The sequence below is a fragment of the Camponotus floridanus genome, unplaced genomic scaffold (genome assembly GCF_003227725.1).
Source record: "Camponotus floridanus strain SB8 unplaced genomic scaffold, Cflo_v7.5 scaffold404, whole genome shotgun sequence".
Lineage (NCBI taxonomy): Eukaryota > Metazoa > Arthropoda > Insecta > Hymenoptera > Formicidae > Camponotus > Camponotus floridanus.
Window position 1 is genome coordinate 16,462 of NW_020229553.1, and position 12,263 is coordinate 28,724.

Sequence of the window (12,263 nt, forward strand, 5' to 3'; positions counted from 1 at the left end):
TTTAATAATGTAAATAAAATTTAATAAATAAATTTAAACAAAAAAATTATAATAAAAAACGAAAAATAATAATGAAATTATAATGAAAAATATTTTTGGTCTTTAAATATAATATAATAAGTCTTTAAATATAAGGTTATTAAATATAAATTATAATAATTGTTCAATATAACCATCATTTTCTTCTAAACATAGAGTAATTCTGCGAATGAAATTTTCTCTCACTCGTCTTAGCATGAGAGGAGTGATCTATGCACACGCATTACGAATCCTGTTTTTAAGAATTTCTGCATTTTCCGGCAGGATATGGTAAACTTTATTTTTTAAGAAGCTGCACATAAAAAAGTTCATGGGTGTGAGATCCGGAGAGCGTGGTGACCATTCCTGAGGACCATGAAGTCCGATCCATCTCCCACGAAATTTTTGATTTAAGATGGTTCTTGCCAAAATAGAAGTGTAAGCGGGATATCCATCTTGTTGAAATATTATTTCTACCCTATTAACTAGTGGCACATCTTCAAGGTGTTCATCAAGCCGATGGAGTAAAAAATTTGCATAATAATCTGCATTGCCTTCAATAAATTCGGGACCTATAATATGATCCCCTACTATTTCTAGCCACACATTTATAGCCCATCTGAATGTTTACTTTCTTCATACAATGTGGATTATGCTGTGCATAATGATGCTCATTATGTCTGTTTATGCATCCATCACTTTTAAAAATTGCCTCGTCACTCCAGAGAATATTTTTCATAAATATATCGTTTCCGACATCATTGAAATTCACCTGCGTAAATCGATTATTAGTATAAAGTTGACGACTGATATCAATCGACAACAAAACGTCTGATACGTTGCAACAAAAACATAGAAAATAAATTTTTAAATATAACTATATTAATATAAATATACTTTTAACTATAACTATACTAATATAAATATACTTACGTGTTCAATAATCCATTCACTAAAATTTATTCGTCGTAGCATATCACGAGGTACGAGCTCGTGTGTTGTATGCCGTTTAAATGGATGCCAACCCAGGGAATATTTAATAATTTTATGAACAGTAACCTGATTCATGTTCAAATGCGGTAGCTGCTCTTGTGCTTATATGAGGATTTGTTATAACTCTTGAACAGCATCAATTATTTCTTGTGGAACATGAATGGGCCTAGTGGATCTATAAAATTGTCCATTTCTTTTTAATCTTTCACACAAGCAGTGAAAGAAACTATGGTCCACATGTCGTCTGTCCGGAAATCTTTGAGCGTAAAGTGCAGCCGTTTGCCTTTGATTATTTCGACACTCGCCATAAATAAGAATCATGTCCGTTAATTCTTCGTATGAATAATTATTTCCTTCGTAATCTCTTACGTGATTTTTTTCGCCAACAAAATTGTTTGAGTATCTAGATGCATTTCTGTTTTTATAGTTTCTTGATCATCTCTTGTTTGTTGATTTGAACATGACCCATGTTACCATTTAAAAAATTATTAAACATTCCTTGGGGGGGGGGAAGGTTGGCATCCTTTTAAATAGCATACAATAAAAGCTCATATTTGATGATATGCCACGACGTTTAAATTTTTTTGATTAATATCTTAAAGTTATTTATTGACGACAGTCACGTGTCATAAAACATTGTGTTTCGTCATCTATTGACGTAATTAAAGGTTAACTATCCATTTGATATCAATGCTGTCTAGTTGCAATGCGGGTGGAAATTAAATCAAACTTTAAATTTTATCTCGAAAATATTGTAGTTCTAAGAAGTGACGTAAAAGAGATGATATATTGAATCCAATAAATATTATTATTATATGTATTATCTAACTGATAGAAATAACTTATTGTTAATTAATGAAAAAAATTGTAAATAAATATGCATGTATTAATACTTGAATGTTTGTTTTCTTACGATACTTATTAGATATTCAACATGTGTACTTTTGTATTTTATATATTATATAAGCTCTGCACACTTTTTAATATTAACCATTTTGTAAATTCGTAAATGTTAACACACAATTGTAATTTTCTTTTCAAACTTTTTTTATATTATATTTTGGAGCTTTTTCTTATTTCAAACTGTACATATAAATCTTTGTACATACATATATCATTGCTGTGGAGGGAATAAATTTTTATAAATTTATAAAATATTTGAAAATACGTCTAATATTATGCATGAATTTAAAAAAGAGACCATTATATAAATACTTGTTTAATTATTCTTAGTTATTCTTGACATACAACATTATTCTTAATTGTTCTTAGCAGAATGTATCTTTAAAAATATAAAAATAGTTTTGAAAATAAAAATGTTGTATATCATTTAATATATGAATGAACTGAATAAATCACAAAAGGAGACCGAAGCATTAGAAAATCACTTTATTAAAAAAAGTAATTGATTTATAACGGGGAAAGAGAGAATTTGATTGGATGCACTAATGCACACTGATGCATATAAAAATTGTCATATATAAAATTACAATAATAAAATATTATATTATTAAAATAATACTATATTATTAAAATAATTAAGTAATTAATATTATTAGTTTTTTATATTATATATTATATTAAGTATATTATGTTAAGTTAATATTAAGTAAAATTATATTATATACGTTATTATAAGTTTATTCGATGCAAATAACGATAATAATAACTCGTACAATTATTTTATTTATTTTAGTTATTTATGTGCTATTGAAAATTTGTATTTATTTATACTAGAACTACATGATTTATATTAAAAACGCTATGTATTGATTCAAACTGCATTATATGAATGTCACAGAAAACGTATAAATCGCTTTTTTAAATTTATTATTACTTTTTTTATTATCAGCATATCTTTTTATAGTAAACGTACCTCTTATGCCAAAGAAAAGATACTCAGAAATAAATTAATGTAAAAAGTTTATAATATAATTCATTAAACAATTATATATACAAATAATTATTTTTATTTATACATTGAACTATTTTTCTTTTATACATATATATCTTTTTTGTCAAATAATTTTTAAAGATTTTAATTCTCTTTGAAATAACGCGAGTATCTCCGTGGAAAAAAATAAATTACAAACGGAATGCTGTTAATAAGACGTCATGACAACACATGATCAGATTGATCATTCGAAGTCAGTTAATATTGTGTTGGCTAGCCGAACACACTACCGCGTTACTTATCGTTTGATTCAAACTGCATCATATGAATATCACAAAAAATTGGGTACGAATAGTGGATTTTAAAAGCATACGTAGTAAACGAATTGTCTTAATTACATATTTAATAAAATCAAAGATATAATAAATATTCAAGTGAATTCGATTACACGCTGCATGTGCTTGAATATGGCTGAAAATGTTACAAGATCTATAATTCTATAACTTCTCTGATCGTGTGTAATTTGATTGTGGTTATTTTTTTATCGATGTTTTTCTGCTATAATATTAATAAAAAAAAAGCTGATAATAATTATATTCCTTTGTTTGCTATACAATCAAATCATTTTGTATCATTTTGCATTGCCATTTGTTCTCTTAAAAAATTATTTATTTACTAAAAATTCCCTAATTTAATGTTAAGATATATATTGTGATCGCGACCATAAAGAGAAATCTAAAAACATAATATTAGAAGATAATAACTTACGATTCGTTAAAACTGAATTTTAAGGAATTTATCGAAAATTAATTTATATATATGAATTAATGTCAATTCGATTAACACATCAGAATTAGTAGAGAGAGAAAAACAATTAACTGGGAATTCAACGGAAACTGATTGAGTGCAAACGTTTTTGAAAAATGCAAATCATGTTTGGAACAATTTTATGTATTTTATTGAAAAGTTTAATCCTGACAAAGGCAACTATCACGCCGAAGGATTATACCACTTTAAACATCCTCCAGGAAGAAAATGTTTCCATGCGTCCGGAATTAAATTTCACGCAGGTAAGAGATATTTTCGTTTGATTAAGAAACAATTGAATGTTATTGCAGTTAATAGTGTAACTAAACATGAATGAAAATAAATTATATATTCTACCTATAATAAGAAAAGATAAAATAAATAATTTCAATATGGAAGAAAAAAGTATGTACGATGTTGTAAAAAAAGAAGAATAAATTTTCGAAATTTTGTTTACAAATAAATGTTATACAGTATATTAAATTTAATTGAAACGATATTTTAAAATTTGACGGTATTATTTTATCCCTCTTTCTCTCTCCTTTTCTTTATATATATATATATATATATATATATAATATATATATAATTATTTTTAAAAATACAATTATTAAAATTAATGAAGTTTTGTGTCTACTAATCTATCTGCTACATTAATATATACATACGATGGCACTTCAACAGATTTTTATGTTGTTTTTCTTCAATTTTTAAAATTTCTTTATTTTCCTAGATATATATATATATATATATATATATATATATATATAATATTTATAGATATTAAGTAAGCTTTATATTAATGTAAATTTTATTGTATAAAATTAATTTAAAAAGTTAGCATCATTTCTTTGTATTTAGGATAATTATACATATAATGGGACAGAGCTACTAAATATCGAGATAAAAATTCTGTCTGATAACAAAATCATTTATCAAACATTCTTCAAGTTGTATCTATTAACGCTAATATTTCGATTGACAACATATTCAACAACTATCGCTAGAATTTATATTAATTTTCATTGTACAAATATCCATTTATATACAATTACATACATATATTCTTATCGAGTCATTATCGGTTCATAATATTGGTTTATATTTATTATTTGCTGAATTTGTTTGTGTTAAAAATATAACGAACGTTCGAAATAATTCGCGAAAAAACTTAACAAGGTAATAAATAAAAGAATTTATATAATTCTATGACTAATATTTAATAACTATAAAGAAACAATATTTTTAATCTTTTTATTCTTGAAGTACAAACATTAATAAAACTTTAGTAATATTCGCAAATTTTTAAAAAGAAATATGCATTATGGTATAATTGAATAGAGTTAACTAACCTATCGTGAGAAAGAATCAAATCGTTAGACAAAATTGTTTTAATAATTGCAAAGAGCTACACTTTCGCTTGTATTTGACAAAAGCTCTTATGAATCCTCATTGACTCTCGTAAACCTATTGATTTTCGTTTTGACATGAGTTATGTTTGATATACCGTATATGTATATAGTATATGTTTGACATGTTTGAAGATGCCTTCAGAAAAATAAATATAAAATAGATATGATATGAATACATCACATTCAATTTATATCATTTAGGAATGGTATATATCAAACCGGTATTATTAAGCAAACCAAAAACGAATGGCAATTTTTTGTTTAATTTTATATATTATGTAATTTATCATTAAAAGCCAGAAACAATCGCCTCAATGATATTCACTTAATTCTTTTCGTATGTTATCACATATGTCAAGGTCACTGCCCTAGTAACATCCAAAAGATTTTAGCCGTCGCTCATTGTTTAAAGTTAAAAGTTATTAACAAAAGAATTTTACAGTTTTAATGCTTTTTATCTCCGAAAATATTGAATTGAGAAAAAAAATTTATCAGAAAATAAAGCCGCTGAAAAACTCTACAAAAAAAGTTATATGCAAGTTATATATCAAGATCAAAATAATAGAGACGGGTTCCCTTCATCGACATATTTATCATAACTTTTTGGTCAAACAATTTTTAAAGATTTTAAGATTCTTTTTGGAATAATGCCAAGTATATCCATAGAGAAAAATTAATTACAATGGAATTCAGCTAATAAGACGTCATAGTCATTGCCCACTCCAAGTGCATGCTAGTGGCCGAGAGTCGCGAAAAGCAGTACCGTCTATGCCGGTCTAGTGATGGTAGCAAAGAGGACATCGCTGCGTAAAAAAGATATATATATATATATATATATATATATATAAATATAAAATATAAGTTTATTTAATATTATACATAATATATAAAATAATATAATAAAATGATATATACATATATGTATATATATATATATATATATATATATATACACATATATGTATATGTATATATATATATATATATATATTATATAAAATATAAAATATTATAATAAATTATTATATTTTCTTTTTCAACGCGAGGGCATAGACCGTACTGCTTATCGCGATGCTCGACCGCTAGCAAGTATTTGAAGAGAGGAAAATGGCAACAAGATCCAGTTTCTGAGTCAAGGCAACACATGATCAGATTGATTATTTGGAGTCAGTTACTATTGTGATTGTTAGCCAAAACACGCTACCGCGTTACTTATCATTTGATTCAAACTACATTATATGAATATCGCAAAAAATTATGTACTAAGAGTGGATTTATATACCGATTTTTACTCATCAATAATGAATTTTGAAAAGCATACGTAGTAACACAATTGTATGTAATAACACAATTGTACGAATTGTCATAATAACATATTTAATAAAAGATATAGCAAATATTGAAGTGAATTCGATTACAAGCTGCGTGTGCTTGAATATGGCTGAAAATGTTACAAGATCTAATTCTATAACTTCTATGATCGTTTGTAATTTGATTGTGGTTAAGGATTCTCTAATTTAATCTTAAGATATACAGTCCCGAATTTAAATGTCATAACTTCGGGAGCGTGTAGGGAATCGATAAATTAAAAGAAAAAGTGATATAGAGATATGCTTGTTTTTGCTTCGTTTTGGAGAAAATCGCAAAAAACATAAAACGTAGTTTTTATTTCTGTACTTATTTATTACTTTTTAATTCATATTTATTTGTTCGCGTTGTCACTTGCCTAATGTAAATATTGTTCAAAATGTTGCCCTCCTGCAGCAATGCAAGCATTGCATCAGGACTAGATCGCATCTAGTACGGACAGCTCGTGTTGCAGATAACACTGATCTGGTAATATATGGTGTACTGCAGCCACGATTCGGTCTTGTAATTGCTCTCTTGAGTTGATTGGCAACGAATAAACTTCCTGCTTCAGGAGACCCCATGCAAAAAAGTCCAGTGGTATCAGATCAGGCGATCGGGGTGGCCAAGATACTACTCCTCTACATCCAATCCATCCTTCGTGGATAATGATTGTCTAGCCAAGCTCGAGTAGCTCTGTCATAATGAGCTGGACACCCATCGAGCTGGAACCACATTTCGATCCGTTGCTGCAGGTTGATATCTTCTAAATAATTAAGCAACTCGTTCTCCAAAAAGTCTGTATATCTGGCTGCATTTAATCTGTCGGGTAAAAAAAATGGTCCCACTACAGACTCGTTCAAAATTCCGAGCCAAACGTTAACAGCAAATTCATGCTGGAACCTGTATTCCCTAACAGCCCGTGGATTTTCATCAGCCCATATATGACAATTTCTTTGATTCATAATTCTTTTTAAAAAAAAAAGCTTTTACCAAAAAACGGAATATTATTGTTTCCGTGTACGATTTCAATGAATGCCAGAACGATGAGTCATTGCTGCAAGAGGGCAACATTTTGAACATATTTACATTAGGCAAGTGACAACGCGAAAATAAATATGAATTAAAAAGTAATAAATAAGTACAGAAATAAAAACTACGTTTTATGTTTTTTACGATTTTCTTCAAAACGAAACAAAAACGAGCATATCTCTATACCACTTTTTCTTTTAGTTTATCGATCCCCTACACGCTCCCGAAGTTATGACATTTTTATTCGGGACACCCTGTATACTGTGAGCGTGACGATAAAGGGAAATCTAAAAACATAACTTTAGAAGATAATAACTTGCAATTCGTTAAAACTGAGTTTTAAGGAATTTATCGAAAATATATGTATAAATGTGAATTATTATCAATTCGTTTCACACATCGAAATTAGTAGAGTGAGAAAAACAATTAATTGTAATACAATTATTTGAGTATTTAATGGAAACCGATTGAGTGCAAACGTTTACGAACGATGCAAATTATGTTTGGAACAATTTTATGTGTATTATTGAAAGCTTTAGTTCTGACAAAGGCTATCACGTTTAGCTGACAGATTATACTACTTCAAACAGTCTCCAGAAAGAAAGTGTTTTTATGTATTCCAATTTAAATTTCACGCAACTATGAAATATTTTTCGCTTGATTAAGAAACCATTAAATGTTATTACAGTGTTTTAGTAATGTAACTAAAAATGAATGATAGTAAATTATATATTCTATCAATGTAATAAAATAAGATAAAGTAAAACAATTCAATATAAAAAAGTATGTACGATGTTATAAAAAAAAGATGGATAAAGTTTCGAAATTTTGTTTACAAATGAATGTTATATAATATATTAAATTTAATTTAAACGGTATTTTAAAATGTGACTGTATTATTTTCTCTTTCTATATATATAATTATTATTTCTAAAAATAATATGTATTTTCTACTTGATTCTTTTAGCATTTTCATTTTATGTTTTGACTTTTATATGATGATTATTTCTTTATATATCCCATTAATATAATTTCCAGTTAAAGAAAAACGAACGGCATTTCTTTATTTAATTTTATAATTTATATAATTTATCATTAAAAGCACCAGAAACCAGAAATAATTTATATAATTTAATATTAAAAGTACCAGAAACAACCGCTTCAGCGATATTCACTTAATTCTGTTCGTATGTTATATTTTATGAAGGATATTTCAATGTCCGAGAAAAGTGATCATCATCATATACTAAATTTCAAATCTGACCAGAGTCATTCTGATAGTACTGTGAGAAATGAGCGAGAAGTCGATGAAGTTATACTTGCAAATATTTCTATCATTCCAGAATCTATCGGTAAGTTGCAAAAAAATAAAACATTAATAACAAAATCTATGATAAAAAAGTGTAAATATAATTTAAATTCAAGAGAGAGTAGCAATCAAATCTAAAAATATCTTCCAGTATTGAAAAGAATATAAATTCTAATTCTAAAAAGAAACAGAAAAGCATAATATAAATATAACATTGTACATAAAAATTGTTATAATTTAAGGTAAAATCAATTTTATTAATATATTACTCTGTTATTTATTTTTGCCATGAATTAACGATTATTTTTCTAAATCTTAAATGACGCAAAAATTATTATATTATCTTTTTAAGGATCAATACTGTGTTAATTTCCATATTTTGTAGTTTACATTTATTTTTTCTCTTTCCTTTATTTTCACATTAAATTGTTCTTTCTGATTTACTGAGATAATCCACTTAATCTTATATATAACTGTGTTAATGTGTACGATCTTAAAATCTTTAGAAAGCAGTTTGAGCAAGCCAACATCTCTCAGATCATTTGTACAATTCGACAGTCAATTTACAGAAAAAGTAAACGACATTTTTGTGACATTGAGGTAAGAAATCTAAATTCCTAGTTTGTATTCTTTCATTTTTCTTTCTTTTTTTTAAATTCAACAACATAAATATATCAAAATGATAATTCTCTTATAATTTTAAAATATAAAATGGCTCAAATTTTATTTTAATTTATTATTTTAATTTATTTTCTAACGACATTTCGAACATTGAAAAGGATCTTGAAAAGTTCGAAACGTACGTATGTATAATTTTCTGTTCACTCGAATCAATTTTTTCAGATATATTTTTCATATTTTTATATCTGACTGATTATTAATATATTATGTCTCTTACTTAGAGTCTTTATTATTATTTCGACTTTTTTACGCTCTTGCGCCACGTTCTTTTAGCCTTCCTTTTTATTTCGTTCTGCTAAAATTTTATGTTTTTACAGATGGAACCGACCAGAATTTGTCGATGCAATAATACAAGTGTATCAAGTGCAGTGTTCTTTATTCGAGGACTTTAAAGAAATCTGGGAAGATAAAAATATCACAGCTACAAAATTGGAGCACACAGTGCACAATCTAACATCTAACACGACATATTATTTTCGAGTACGTGCGCATACTAAAATTGTTGCTGGTCCTTACACGGATTTAATCAATGTGTCGACTACACATGAAAATCCAATATCTAAATTATTAATCACAATGTTTCAAGGAATTGCAATATTGGACGCGGATTTAATCGTTAATTATTTTGAAATGTCAAAGTACGTATACTCATAAAAAATAGTTATAATTATCATAAATTATTTTTAACACTAACTATAAAGTTAAAGTTATTATTATTATGCACAAGTTTATTATTATCAACATTATAGTAGTCATAACTATAAAATTAGAAATCTCAACTATAATTTTTTTACTATACAATTATAGTTCCTTTTTTTCAGATCAGTAGAATTTCGATCCTTTCTTTCAGCAATTAATGCCGCTTATTTGATACAAGAACATAGAATTTATTGGTATAACCAAAAAGATCTAATGACATTGAAGATGAATGAAAATAATATCACAAAAATAGCCAGCTTTGAACAATATCTACAAAATATTTGCATTGATTGGGTAGCAAGAAATTTATATTTCACCTATCGACGGTCAGACTACTCTTACATTATAAAGTTCGACTTAACAATGTGGGAAAATGGCATAATTAAATTTGATGAAATTATCAATTCGCAAAATGATATTCTTTATTTAAGTGTATCACCGTCTATGGGGTACGTTTACTACCGTTCACCTGAGAAAATAATTTTTCATTAAAGATTTATGCAAATTTGTAATTTTTCTATAATTTTACGTGGTTTTATAATTAAAATCATAAGTAAAAAATATAATAAGTTGTTCTATAATTATAAGAATTTCGAATTTTTACTACACATAAATTTCTGTTTTAAAATAATGTTAAGTAATTCTGTGTTAAAATAATGTTTCATAATGAGTAAAATAATTACATATTTTTTAGAATGTTATACGGAACATACATAGTATACAATAATAGGACAATGACAGAATATAGTATGGTGAAATATCATCTCGATGGAGAAATCGAGCAACCTGTTAAGATAAATACATTCTTTTTCCAATTTCATTTTAAAAATATTTTTCGTGATATAATAATTGATGACATGAATAATGAGGAGCCGTTAATTTACTGGTTAAGTAAGGATTACTTAATTGTAACAGACATTAACATTTCGATGTACAATACGATTTTACACAAGGAAAACATAAGACCTAACATCGACTTCCAATCTATGACGATTGACAAAACAAATATCTACATTTTCACATTTAAAAGATATTTTCCCGACGCGCGTTCATATACACGTATGTACGTTTTGAAAAAGAAATATGCAAGTCTCAAGAGCCGAAATGCAGCCAAATATGTTGAAAAGACAATAATACGCTTAAAGCAATTTTTGAGTAAAATTTACGTTTTTGATAAATCTGTACAACCATATCCTCCAATGAGATGTCTGACACCTTACGAAAAAGTTTACAATTTTGGGAATGTGACTGCAACGGCAAACAGCATCATTGTAAATCTTTCGGAGCCGGTTATAAAGAGTGGATGCAAAAAATATAATTTACCGACTACTATATATACTATCTCTGTAAGCTGTTTAGACAACAATCTCAACAAGACTGAAAAATTCAATGTGCTGACGAGCGAGCGATATTACGAGATTCAGAACTTAACACCATTTACAGAGTACAAGTTGAAGTTTACTTTAAGCAATTTTTACTTTGATCAATTATCAATAAATCCATTCGATTCGAATGTGATACCAATAAAAACTAATTTGAGCAGGCCTAATGCACCAGAAAACATAAGTGTTTTAGCTTTGACGCTTACTATAGCAGTAGTTCATTGGATGCCACTCAAGAAATTAAACTGCGCGGGCCTGACCTACGAAGTGCATTGGAAGTCAGTTACATTAGTGAACGGCACGCAACAAAAGGGCAAACAATTTATCAATGTGCCGAAACGTATGGCAGACGGCAGATTTTTCACAAAGATTAACTTACCGCCAGTACAAGATTACTTGATATACGTGCGTGTATATCCAAATAATTTCAGCGATTTGTACAACAATAGTTTAAGCTTCGTTCACATATATTCAGAACCAAACAATATTACTTTGAGCGAGGTCAACATAAATAGCATGAACATTTCATGGATCTCCAACATTAATCTGTCGATGTTTTGTACACTGGAGTACAAAGAGGTTGGAACAAAAAAGTGGCAACCAATGCATTATATTGAAATGAATTATAACAAAGAAGCAACTTATCATATCGGAAATTTACAATCGGGAACTTCATACATGTTTCGTTT